The following is a 13649-nucleotide window of genomic DNA, read 5'->3' as shown; positions in this document are numbered from 1 at the left end:
CTTGTCCGCCCCTCTTTGCCCTTTTCCGCCCCTCTTTGCCCTTGTCCGCCCCTCTTTGCCCTTGTCCGACCCTCTTTGCACATGTCTGCCCCTCATTGCCCTTGTCCCGTATTCTCCGCAATTCTCCGCCCCTTTTTTCCCTTGTCTGCCGCTCTTTGCCCTTGTCCGCCCGTCTTTGCACCTGTCCGCCACTTTTGCACTTGTCTGACACTCTTTGCTTTTGTCCGCCCCTCTTTGCCCTGGTCCGACCCTCTTTGCCCTCGTCCGACACTCTTTGACCTGGTCCACCCCTCTTTGCCCTTGTCCGCCCCTCTTAGCACTTGTCCCGTATTCTCCGCACTTGTCCGCCCCTCTTTGCCCTTGTCCCGTATTCTCCGCACTTCTCCGCCCGTCTTTGCCATAGTCCGTCTTTTTTTTCCCCTTGTCCGCCCCCTTTGCCCTTGTCCGCCCCTCTTTGCATTTGTCCGCCTGTCTTTGCCATTGTCAGACCCTCTTTGCCCTTATCCGACCCTCTTTGAACTTGTCGGCCCCTCTTTGCCCTTATCCACCTCTCTTTGCCCTTGTCCTGTGTTCTCCGCAGTTCTCTGCTCCTCTTTGCCCTTGTCCGCCCCTCTTTGCCCTTGTCCGCCCCTCTTTGCCCTTGTCTGCCCCTCTTTGCCCTTGTCGGCCAGTCTTTGCCCTTGTCCCATATTCGCCGCACTTATCCGCCCCTCTTTGCTCTTGTCCCGTATTCTCCGCACTTCTCCGCCCCTCTTTGCCCTTGTTCGCTCTTCTTAGCCCTTTTCTGCCCATCTTTGCAATTGTCCGCCCCTATTTCCCTTGTCCGCCCCTCTTTGCCATTGTCCAACCCTCTTTGCCCTTGTCCATCCCTTTTTCCCCTTGTCCCGTATTCTCCGCAATTCTCTGCCCCTCTTTGCCCTTGTCCCGTATTTTCCGCTGTTCTAAACCACTCTTCGACCTTGTCCCGTATTCTCCGCACCTGTCCGCCCCTCTTTGCCCTTTTCCACCCCTCTTTGCCCTTGTCCACCCCTCTTTGCCCTTTTCCGCCCTTCTTTGCCCTTGTCCGGCCCTCTTTGCTCTTGTTCGCCCCTCTTTGCCCTTTTCCGCCCCTCTTTGTACTTGTCCGCCCCTCTTTGTACTTGTCCACCCCTCTTTGCCCTTGTCCAACCCTCTTTACTCTTGTCCCGTATTCTCCGCACTGGTCCGCCCCTCTTTGCCCTTGTCCGCCCCTCTTTGACATTGTCCGCCCGTCTTTGAACTTATCCCGTATTCTCCGCAATTCTCCGCCCATCTTTGCCCTTGTCCCGTATTCTCCGCACTACTCCGCCCCTCTTTGCCATTGTCCGCCCGTTTTTTCCCCTTTTCCGACCCTCTTTGCCCTTGTCCAACCCTCTTTGCATTTGTCCGCCCCTCTTTGCCATTGTCAGCCCCTCTTTGCCCTTCTCCGCCCTCTTTGCACTTGTCCGCCCCTCTTTGCCTTTGTCCGCCCCTCTTTGCCCTTGTCTCGTATTCTACGCACTTCTCCGACCCTCTTTGCCCTTGTCTGACCCTCTTTGCCCTTGTCAGACCCTCTTTACCCTTGTCAAAACCTCTTCGCCCTTGTCCGCCACTCTTTGCCCTAGTCCTCCCCTCTTTGCGCTTGTCCGCACCTCTTTGCCCTTGTACGCCCCTCTTTGCCCTTGTCCGACCCTCTTTGCCCTTGTCCCCTATTCTCCGCCCTAGTCCTCCCCTCTTTGCCCTTGTCCGCCCCTCTTTGCCCTTGTCCGCCCTTCTTTGCCCTTGTCCGCACCTCTTTGCCATTGTCCGCCCCTCTTTAAGCTTATCCCGTATTCTCCTCACTTCTCTGCCCCTCTTTGCCCTTGTCCCGTATTCTCCGCAATTCTCCGCCCCGCTTTCCTTTTGTCCTGTATGCTCCGCACTTCTCCGCCCCTCTTTGCCCTTCTCCGCCCCTCTTTGCCCTTCTCCGCACCTCTTTGCTTTTGTCCGTCCCTCTTTTCCCTTGTCCGCCCCTCTTTGCCGTTGTTCCGTATTCTCCGCACTTCTCCGCCCCTCTTTCTCCGCTCTTGCGCTTTCACTGCAAGCTGCAGATTCCCTCCTAACAGCAAGCTTTAGGATAGGGTACTGAATTGTATCTTGCTTTTGCCTAATATTGCGATTTTGGAAAAGAGAATATCTCCCGCAGGGAAGCTGCTGCCATCAAATATTTGCCCTCATTAGACTCCCCTCTGGAAGCGCTTTCACTGCAAGCTGCAGATTCCCTCCTAACAGCAAGCTTTAGGATAGGGTACTGAATTGTAACTTACTTTCGCCTAAAAATGCGATTTTGGCAAAGAGAGTATCTCCCGCAGGGAAGCTGCTACCATCAAATGTTTGCCCTCATTAGACTCCTCTCTGGAAGCACTTTCACTGCAAGCTGCAGATTCCCTCCTAACAGCAAGCTTTAGGATAGTGTACTGAATTGTATCTTACTTTCGCCTAATAATGCGATTTTGGCAAAGAGAGTATCTCCCGCAGGGAAGCTGCTACCATCAAATGTTTGCCCTCATTAGACTCCCCTCTGGAAGCGCTTTCACTGCAAGCTGCAGATTCCCTCCTAACAGCAAGCTTTAGGATAGGGTACTGAATTGTAACTTACTTTCGCCTAATAATGCGATTTTGGCAAAGAGAGTATCTCCTGCAGGGAAGCTGCTACCATCAAATGTTTGCCCTCGTTAGACTCCCCTCTGGAAGCGCTTTCACTGCAAGCTGCAGATTCCCTCCTAACAGCAAGCTTTAGGAGAGTGTACTGAATTGTAACTTAACTGTGGCTAATAATGCGATTTTGGCAAAGAGAGTATCTCCCGCAGGGAAGCTGCTACCATCAAATGCTGGCTCTCGTTAGAGTCCTCTCTTGAAGCACTTTCACTGCAAGCTGCAGATTCCCTCCTAACAGCAAGCTGTAGGATAGGGTACTGAATTGTAACTTACTTTCGCCTAATAAAGCGATTTTGGCAAAGAGAGTATCTCCCGCAGGGAAGCTGCTACCATCAAATGTTTGCCCTCATTAGACTTGCCTCTGGAAGCGCTTTCACTGCAAGCTGCAGATTCCCCTGGTGGAGCTTGAGGCCATTCCCTCTTGTCCTGTCCCCTGTCACTTGGGAGAAATGGCCATCATCCTCCTCTCTACAATTTCCTTTCAGGTAATTGTAGAGAGCAATGAAGTCTCCCCTCAGCCTCCTTTTCTCCAGACTAAACAACCCCAGTCCTCTCAGCTGTTTCTCATAAGGCCATGTGTGTACATTAAAAAGCGCTGACTTTTTTGAGAGGAACTAGGAGCACTACAGACAGGCAGAGGATTATAAAAAGGGGCAGGGACTAGCACAAAGATTCAGAAACAGCAAGAGGAGCAAAGGGGAATATCATCAGAATGAGGAACACAGATTGGGAGAAAGATGGAAAAGGAGAAAAAAAGTATGGACAGAGAACTGATACTGAAGACTGGGGGAAAAAAGAGAGAGAAAAGAGCACAGAAAAATTAAAGAGTAGGGGTATAGCGATACCTGGGAACAGTAATTGTAGCAGCACGATAAATGAAAGGAACAAAAAAGTCCAGGTCTAAAATGTTCGTTACCTAGTTCCATCATTGTCACAACTAGCAATGTTGCAGTGACAGCACGCATACTGTTATTTCTTGTAAGGATGCTTTCAGACACATAGTAGTGTTGTTCTAGCTGAGAATGTAAGGCAGAGTTAATAAAACACAGCTGCTCCCCAGGCACTCTTTATACCTGTGAGGGCTTCACCACACCCCAGTCACAGGTGGTGGGTGGGAAGGGCCAGGGGGTATATAAGCTACAGGCCTTGCCTCTGGAGGTCATTTAGGTTGTGGTTTATCCTTGAGGTTAGAGTTTTGCTGCTGTTTCAATTCATTATATATTTTAGGCTAGTTGGGTAAGTGGTGTTTTTTGGCTTTTTTTTTTGATTTTTTTTTTTCTGATCCTCTAAAGAAGCAGAGGCATCTGTTGGAGGAGGTATGAGCTTTGGAAGAGTCCAGGCAAAGCAGCACATACAGCTGTAACTATGGGGCTTTTTTGTCAGTAATTTTTGATTGGGTGTTGGAGGGGGCAAGATGTTTTAATGGTTTGTTTTCCTTCTTTGTTTTTTTTCTGGGTGCTTTGCCTCGAGTTTTTAGTTACGGGATGATTTGTTGTTGTTCCTCATTCTGTGTGGCATGATGTATTGGCCCTAGGGGCTCTGCAGTTTGTAATGGGCATCTTGTGGGTGATAATAACCTGGAATGAGCCTTGTTGGCCTGTGGTAGGAAGTTGAGTCTGTGGGTTGGTGGAAGATAGAAGGGGCCAGGGGAGCCTTGGGAAGGGCTCAGGAGCTCAGCTCCCAAGGAACAGCAACACAGAAGGGTCAGGGGGGTTAAAATATAGGACAGGTTCTGTTAAGAAGGAGCAGGGTTCCTTCTCTGATACTTCAGGGGTAGAAAAGGACTTTAATGGTTTGGGGAAAGGGAGATGGGTTCATCAGTCTTTCTTGGGTCAGTTTGGTGGTCAGATGCAAGTGCCATTCAGGTGTCTGTTGTTCTAGTCTCTCTGTAGCCAACGAGGTAACGATGAGGTTGAGACACAAGTTGAAAAGCATTAGTTACCCTAAGAAATGTAATCTCTAGGGCTGTGAGATCTCTGCTCCCTTATACCTTCTACTTATTGTGTTCCTCAACTAACTTCTTTGCATCCATCCTGTCTCCATCCATCTGAATGTCCAGAGAAGAGTACTGTAGCTGGTGAGGGGGCTGGTGAATAAGCCTTATGAGGAGTGGCTGAGAGAGCTGGGGGTGTTTAGCCTGGAGAAGAGGAGGCTGAGGGGAGACCTCATTGCTGAAAGGAGGTTGTGGAGATAAGGGAGCTGGCCACCTCTCCAAAGTGACAGGGGACAGGACAAGAGGGAATAGCCTCAAGCTCTGCCAGGGAAGGTTCAGGCTGTACATCAGGAAAAAATATTTCACTGAAAGGGTTATTAGGGATGGGCAAAGGCTGCCCAAGGAGGTGGTAGAGTCACCTTCCCTGGAGGTGTTTAAAGGACGGGTGGCCGAAGTGCTGAGGGACGTGGTTTAGTGATTGATAGGAATGGTTGGACTCAATGATCCAATGGGTCTTTTCCAACCTGGTGATCCTATGAATATCAGAGACCTTGCTACTTAAACATATGGACTCACTGCCTATCTACAGTGCAGGATTCTGCCCCTTGTTTCCCTTGCATTTCTCAGGGAAGAGATTGGATATTGTTTTGGCTCGTAACAGTTAGCAGCTGAGCAACTCTTTTTCATCTGGTCTGTGGGCACACAAGCCTCCCTTATTTAGTAGAGTTTTGGATTTTTCCTGAACTTACCAGTGAGGTTTGCTTTGTTATTGCTTACAGCGGTTGTTACCTTGTCCCTGTTATCCATTGTGTTTTTTTACGGTCATTGAGTTTCCAATTTAGGTCTTAGAGCAGTCAAATCCCACTGTTGCGAGTTTTTCATTGGCTGAGTGCCTCTGTAATTCCAGTCTCCATTGCTGTGTGGTGAGTGTCCTGTGTTTTTATGTCTTCTGTGTTAATAATCTTTACTGGGTTTTGATAAGAATATTCTTTTTCAAGTTCTTCTCGTTTACTCCTGTGACTAAAGTCTGGTAACTTCCTAGAATTAGGATCTCCATGGCTCATCTTTCTTTTGTCCTGGGTATCACCACTACTGGTCCTACAACTTAAGTGCTGACGAGGAGAGGAGAAGCAAGCAGACAGCAGAGAATTTTGGGGTGCCGGTGAGGTAGTCAGGCTTTTTCTCATCATTGTGGGGCTGATGGTGAGGAGGAAGTTGAGTATGTCTAGAAGAGCAAAGTGTTCTTTGGCAACATAGTATTTACTTTTGGTTTGGCAGGCACTGTGTGGGCCACCTTGGGAATGGGAAGAGCATTTGAGATGAGCTGGGTAGTAGGGAGAAGGAGCATGGGGCAGACTTCTCACAGGTGTGAGTAATTCTCTTAATTTAATTACCCTGGGTGATAACAGCTGCAGCATCTGACATAAGAACTGCTGTGGAGCAAGTGAGTGGAAGAACATGGCAGTTAGGCAGAGCAAGTTGTCATGTAAGGTGCTGACATTGATCAGTGCAATGCTGGCTGTTGGCACTATTTTAGTTTTCTCATTGGTTTTCTTACAGATGGCCAAGTGGAACCTGGCAACTGTAGGATCATCCCAGGGAGCTGATGCTCTTGGAGTTTTTTCTGCTGAGGAAGCCTCCTGGTGGTCTGAAAGCTAAGTTGAGGGACGGGGGCAGGGGTGGGGTGTGACAGAGGGGAGAAGGCTGGGGATGGCAGGGTGGAGTTTTAAAAGTAGCCTAGGGGAGAGGGCTGTGCAGGAAATGTCCCCTTTGGGCATGGAGAGCAGGAGGGTGTTACTTCTCAGCCCAAAGCTAGCATGTTCCAGGTAGGGCCGTTCCAGCTTGTCTGTGCTGTGTGCTTTATATTCTGTTTCTCTTTCATGTTTCTTAAGCCTTGATGTCCCCTTTGCTTTAAAGGAATGCAGCATATGACTTGAGCAGCATCTCGAGGGTCTTGAATGCCTGTACTCATGGGTACAATGCCAATTAGGCACTGTTCTTCTTGCATCATAACCTAAGTGTGGATTGGCTTCACATTTTCAAAGTTTCTAGTCAGCCATCTTTTCCTGTGACCTTGCAGACTGTGTTGGTGGCCACAATCGCTAGTCTTATATTTTCAAGGATCCCTGTAGGCCTAAGACTTCTTCCATGCATCTTGTGTCTTTAGACATTTAAAAGGTGATCCTCTCACGTACATCATCCCAGTCTTGGCCACATACCATTGTAATGAGGGATCCTTTACAGCATGCCGGACATGCCTTGAGCACCATATCTAGGGTCCTGAATGCTTGTACCCATCAATGCACTGTCGATTGGGCACTGCTTTTCTTGCATCGTGCTCCTAAAGCCGGGATCGTTCTCGTGTTTTGGCACTGTGTTTTTCTCCTTGTTTTCCTTGCAGATGCTGAAGAGGAACCCAGTGACTGCAGGATTATTTCTGTTAGCTGATGTGATTTGAGCTGCTTTGGCCAAGGACAGCTTCATTCGTGGCCCTCTGAAAGCTAAGTTGAGGGACCAGATTTGGGAAGCGGGAGGCGGGTTGGGGATAGCAGGGAGGGGTTTTGAAGGTAGCCTAGGCTGTGCAGGGAGAGTCCTCTTTGGGCAGGTGAAGGCAGAGGGGCGTACTTCTCAGCCCAAACCCTGAATGGGCAGGGCAGTTCCAGCCTGTATCTGTTATCTAGTTTGTGTAGTCACTGTGCTGTGTCTGAAATTTTCTGCAGGTCTTGATGTCCTCTTTTGTACTCGAGGCATGCCGGATGTGCCTTGGGCACCATGTCTAGGGTCCCAAATGCTCGTACTGATCAAAGCAGTGTCGATGGGGCACTGCTTTTCTTTCTTCACATTTTTAAAGCGTGGATCGCTCTTGTGTTTTGGAAGCATCCGGTCAGTTGTCTTCTGCTGCAGCCTTGCAGCCGGCCTTATTATCCAGGATAGTTAGTCTTCCGTTTTGTTGGATCCCTGTTCTGGGATTTGTTCCATCCATCCTCAGCATCTTTAGGACTTTAAAAGGGTTTCTTGCCCGTTCATCTTGCCAGTTGCAGCCACATCTCTTTGGAACCATCTTTGCTTTTCCAGGGCTATCGTAGGTTCTTCCTCAGAGCCCTGTCCATTGCCTTGCCCATTGGCAAGCGTGGTCCAAGAGTCCTCCATGTTGCTGCAAATCTTCTTTTGTCCTCGGTTCACGACATCGGTCTTGTGTGTTAGTGTTCCGTGTGTATTTGTGTCCAATTCAAGCTGCTCTGCCTGGTGCACGGAGGAGGTGATAAGAGTCAGCCAAGGTATAGCGGCCCGGTTCTTAATGTTTTAATGTGACTAGACCATGCAGTCTAGGGGCATCCATTACTTTGGAGAGCTAGCAGCCCTAAGTGTGGTAGTTTCTGCTAGTCTCTGAAACCATGGAGGGGATGCAGAGAAGTACTGTAGGGAAGCTGCTATGATCAAATTCTGGCTTTTGTTAGAGTCTTCTCTGGAAGCGCCTTCACTGCAAGCTGCAGAAGAATGTCTAACAGAACGGTTTAGTATAGGGTACTGAATTGTGACTTACTTTCGCCTAATAAGGCGATTTGGGAAAAGAGAGTGTCTCCTGCAGGGAAGATGCTAGCATGGAATGCTGCTGTTTCTGAATGTCTTCTCTTAGAGTGCTTTCAGTGCAAAGCAAGGCTTGTAGAATGTTCAGTCTCGGCTTGTGTACAGTAACATCAGAATGGCGGTTAAAGTGTCACTTTGAAATTTCATACCGTTCAGCACAAGGACTGCGGGGAATCTGCTACAATCAAATGCTGGCTCTCAGTAGAGTCTTCTCCGGAAGTGCTTTCACTTCAAGCTGGTTAAGCTCGACTAACAGAACGTTTAATATAAGGTACTGAGTTGAGACTGAACTGCACCTCCGCCCTCTGCGGCCCCGCTCTTACCCTCTGCGGCCCCGCTCTTACCCTCTGCGGCCCCGCTCTTACCCTCTGCGGCCCTGCTCTTACCCTTGTCCGGTATTTTCCACACTTGCCTGGCCCGACTTGGGCCCATCCCGGCACGACTTGGGCCCTTGTCCCGTGTTCTCCGCCTTTGTCCGCCCCTCTGTGGCCTTGTCCCGTGTTCTCCGCACTTGTCAGCCCCTCTGTGGCCTTGTCCCGTGTTCTCCGCCCTTGCCCGGCCCTCTGTGCCCTTGTCCCGTGTTCTCCGCCCTTGTCCACCCCTCTGTGCACTTGTCCCGTGTTCTCCGCACTTGTCCGCCCCTCTGTGGCCTTGTCCCGTGTTCTCCGCACTTGTCCGCCCCTCTGTGGCCTTGTCCCGTGTTCTCCGTCCTTGTCCGCCCCTCTGTGGCCTTGTCCCGTGTTCTCCGCCCTTGTCCGCCCCTCTGTGGCCTTGTCCCGTGTTCTCCGCCCTTGTCCGCCCCTCTGTGGCCTTGTCCCGTGTTCTCCGCCCTTGTCCGCCCCTCTGTGGCCTTGTCCCGTGTTCTCCGCCCTTGTCCGCCACTCTGTGGCCTTGTCCCGTGTTCTCCGCACTTGTCCGCCCCTCTTTGCCCTTGTCCGCCCCTCTTTGCCCTTGTCCGCCCCTCTTTGCCCTTGTCCGCCCCTCTTTGCCCTTGTCCGCCCCTCTTTGCCCTTGTCCGCTCAAATTTGCATTTGTCCGGTGTTCTCCGCATTTCTCCGCCCCTCTTTGCCCTTGTCCGCCCCTCTTTGCCCTTGTCCGCCCCTCTTTGCCCTTGTCCGCCCAACGTTGCAATTTTTCGCACCTCTTTGCACTTGTCTGTTATTCTCCGCATTTCACCACCCCTCCTTGCCCTTGTCCGCCCCTCCTTGCCCTTGTCCGCCCCTCCTTGCCCTTGTCCGCCCCTCTTTGCCCTTCTCCCGTATTCTCCGCACTTCTCCGCCCCTCTTTGCCATTGTCTGCCCTCTTTGCCCTTGTCCCTTATTCTCCGCACTTCTCCGCCCCTCTTTGCGCTTCTCCGCCCCTCTTTGCGCTTCTCCGCCCCTCTTTGCGCTTCTCCGCCCCTCTTTGCCCTTGTCCGCCCCTCTTTGCCCTTGTCCGCCCCTCTTTGCCCTTGTCCGCCCCTCTTTGCCCTTGTCCGCCCCTCTTTGCCCTTGTCCGCCCGTCTTTGCCCTTGTCCGCCCGTCTTTGCCCTTGTCCGCCCGTCTTTGCCCTTGTCCGCCCGTCTTTGCCCTTGTCCGCCCGTCTTTGCCCTTGTCCGCCCGTCTTTGCCCTTGTCCGCCCGTCTTTGCCCTTGTCCGCCCGTCTTTGCCCTTGTCCGCCCGTCTTTGCCCTTGTCCGCCCGTCTTTGCCCTTGTCCGCCCGTCTTTGCCCTTGTCCGCCCGTCTTTGCCCTTGTCCGCCCGTCTTTGCCCTTGTCCGCCCGTCTTTGCCCTTGTCCGCCCGTCTTTGCCCTTGTCCGGTATTCTCCGCCCCTCTTTGGCCTTGTCCGCCCCTCTTTGGCCTTGTCCGCCCCTCTTTGGCCTTGTCCGCCCCTCTTTGGCCTTGTCCGCCCCTCTTTGGCCTTGTCCGCCCCTCTTTGCCATTCTCCGTCCCTCTTTGCCATTCTCCGTCCCTCTTTGCCATTCTCCGTCCCTCTTTGCCATTCTCCGTCCCTCTTTGCCATTCTCCGTCCCTCTTTGCCATTCTCCGTCCCTCTTTGCCATTCTCCGTCCCTCTTTGCCATTCTCCGTCCCTCTTTGTCCTTCTCCGACCCTCTTTGTCCTTCTCCGACCCTCTTTGTCCTTCTCCGACCCTCTTTGTCCTTCTCCGACCCTCTTTGTCCTTCTCCGACCCTCTTTGCCCTGGTCCGACCCTCTTTGCCCTTGTCCCGTGTTCTCCTCACTTGTCCGACCCTCTTTGCCCTGGTCCGACCCTCTTTGCCTTTGTCAGCCCCTCTTTGTCTTGTGCCATATTCTCCGCACTTCTCCGACCCTCTTTGCCCCTGTCCCTTATTCTCCGCCCTTCACCGCCCCTCTTTGCACTTGTCCGCCCCTCTTAGCCCTTGTCTGACCCTCTTTGGCTTTGTCCGCCCCTCTTAGCCCTTGTCACATATTCTCCGCACTTCTCCGCACCTCTTTGCACTTGGCCCGTATTCTCCGCACTTCTCCGCCCCTCTTTGCCCTTGTCTGCCCCTCTTTGAACTTGTCGGTCCCTTTTGCCCTTGTCCGCCCCTCTTGTCCCTTGTCTGCCCCTATTAGCCCTTTTCCGCCCCTCTTTGTCCTTGTCTCGTATTTTCCGCAATTCTCCGCCCCTCTTTGATCTTGTCTGCCCTTATTTGCCCTTTTCCGACCCTCTTTGCCCTTTTCCGACCCTCTTTGCCCTTTTCCGACCCTCTTTGCCCTTTTCCGACCCTCTTTGCCCTTTTCCGACCCTCTTTGCCCTTTTCCGACCCTCTTTGCCCTTTTCCGACCCTCTTTGCCCTTTTCCGACCCTCTTTGCCCTTTTCCGACCCTCTTTGCCCTTTTCCGACCCTCTTTGCCCTTTTCCGACCCTCTTTGCCCTTTTCCGACCCTCTTTGCCCTTTTCCGACCCTCTTTGCCCTTTTCCGACCCTCTTTGCCCTTTTCCGACCCTCTTTGCCCTTTTCCGACCCTCTTTGCCCTTTTCCGACCCTCTTTGCCCTTTTCCGACCCTCTTTGCCCTTTTCCGACCCTCTTTGCCCTTTTCCGACCCTCTTTGCCCTTTTCCGACCCTCTTTGCCCCTGTCCCATATTCTCCGCAGTTCTCCGCCCCTGTTAGCCCTTGTCCGCCCCTCTTAGCCCTTGTCCGCCCCTCTTAGCCCTTGTCCGCCCCTCTTAGCCCTTGTCCGCCCCTCTTAGCCCTTGTCCGCCCCTCTTAGCCCTTGTCCGCCCCTCTTAGCCCTTGTCCGCCCCTCTTAGCCCTTGTCCGCCCCTCTTAGCCCTTGTCCGCCCCTCTTAGCCCTTGTCCGCCCCTCTTAGCCCTTGTCCGCCCCTCTTAGCCCTTGTCCGCCCCTCTTAGCCCTTGTCCGCCCCTCTTAGCCCTTGTCCGCCCCTCTTAGCCCTTGTCCGCCCCTCTTAGCCCTTGTCCGCCCCTCCTTGCACTTGTCCGAACCTCTTAGCCCTTGTCCGAACCTCTTTGCACTTCTCCGGTATTTTCGGCACTTCTCCACCCCTCTTTGCTCTTGTCCGCACCTCTTTGCCCTGGTCCGCCCCTTTTTGCCCTTGTCCACCCATCTTTGCCCTTGTTTGTCCCTCTTTGCCGTTGTCCGCCCCTCTTTGCCATTGTCCGGTATTCTCCGCACTTCTCCGTCCCTCTTTGCCTTTGTCCGCCCCTCTTTGCCCTTGTCCGCCCCTCTTTGCCCTTGTCCGCCCCTCTTTGCCCTTGTCCGCCCCTCTTTGCCCTTGTCCGCCCCTCTTTGCCCTTGTCCGCCCCTCTTTGCCCTTGTCCGCCCCTCTTTGCCCTTGTCCGCCCCTCTTTGCCCTTGTCCGCCCCTCTTTGCCCTTGTCCGCCCCTCTTTGCCCTTGTCCGCCCCTCTTTGCCCTTGTCCGCCCCTCTTTGCCCTTGTCCGTCCCTCTTTGCCCTTGTCCGCCCCTCTTTGCCCTTGTATGCCCGTCTTTGCCCTTGTCCGCACCTCTTTGCCCTTGTCCGCAATTCTTTGCCTTGTCCCGTATTCTCCGCCCCTCTTTGCCCTTGTCCGACCCTCTTTGCCCTTGTCCGACCCTCTTTGCCCTTGTCCGACCCTCTTTGCCCTTGTCCGACCCTCTTTGCCCTTGTCCGCCCCACTTTGCCCTTGTCCGCCCCACTTTGCCCTTGTCCGCCCCACTTTGCCCTTGTCCGCCCCACTTTGCCCTTGTCCGCCCCACTTTGCACTTTTCCGCCCCCTTTGACCTTGTCCCGTATTCTACGCACCTCTCTGCACCCTTTGCCCTAGTCCTGTATTCTCCGCAATTCTCCTCCCCTCTTTGCCTTTGTCCGCGCCTCTTTGCCCTTGTCCGCACCTCTTTGCCCTTGTCCGCACCTCTTTTCCCTTGTCCGTCACTCTTTCCCATTGTACCATGTTCTCTGCACTTCTCCAACCCTCTTTGCCCTTGTCCGCCCCTCTTTGCCCTTGTCCCGTATTCTGCGCACTTCTCCACCCCTCTTTCCCTTGTCCACACCTCTTTACCCTTGTCTGCCCTTCCTTGCCTTTTGTCCCGTATTTTCCGCACTTCTCCGCCCCTTCTTTGCATTTGTCCGCCCCTCTTTGCCCTTGTACATACCTCTTTGCCCTTGTCCGCCCCCTTTGCCCCAATCCTCCCCTCTTTCCCTTTGTCCACCCCTCTTTCCCCTTGTCCGCCCCTCTTTGCCCTTCTCCGACCCTCTTTGCTCTTGTCCGCCCCTCTTTGCCCTTGTCCAGTATTTCCCGAAATTCTCCGCACTCTCGTTGCCCTTGTCCGCCCCTCTCTGCTCTTGTCCACCCCTCTCTGCTCTTGTCCACCCCTCTCTGCTCTTGTCCGACCCTCTTTGCTCTTGTCAACCCGTCTTTGCTCTTCTCTGCACCTCTTTGTCCTTGTCTCGTATTCTCTGCAATTCTCCGCCCCTCTTTGCCCTTTCCGCCCCTCTTTGCCCTTATCCAACTCTCTTTGCCCTTGTCCGTCCCTCTTTGCCCTTGTCCGTCCCTCTTTGCCCTTGTCCGTCCCTCTTTGCCCTTGTCCGTCCCTCTTTGCCCTTGTCCGTCCCTCTTTGCCCTTGTCCGTCCCTCTTTGCCCTTGTCCGCCCCTCTTTGCCCTTGTCCGCCCCTCTTTGCCCTTGTCCGCCCCTCTTTGCCCTTGTCCGCCCCTCTTTGCCCTTGTCCGCCCCTCTTTGCCCTTGTCCGCCCCTCTTTGCCCTTGTCCGCCCCTCTTTGCCCTTGTCCGCCCCTCTTTGCCCTGGTCCGCCCCTCTTTGCCCTTGTCCGCCCCTCTTTGCCCTGGTCCGCCCCTCTTTGCCCTGGTCCGCCCCTCTTTGCCCTGGTCCGCCCCTCTTTGCCCTGGTCCGCCCCTCTTTGCCCTGGTCCGCCCCTCTTTGCCCTGGTCCGCCCCTCTTTGCCCTGGTTTGCCCCTCTTTGCCCTGGTCCGCC

Source organism: Phaenicophaeus curvirostris, unplaced genomic scaffold (assembly GCF_032191515.1).
Source record: "Phaenicophaeus curvirostris isolate KB17595 unplaced genomic scaffold, BPBGC_Pcur_1.0 scaffold_82, whole genome shotgun sequence".
NCBI lineage: Eukaryota > Metazoa > Chordata > Aves > Cuculiformes > Cuculidae > Phaenicophaeus > Phaenicophaeus curvirostris.
The sequence above is the reverse complement of the archived record's forward strand: the minus strand, read 5'-3'. Positions refer to the sequence as shown.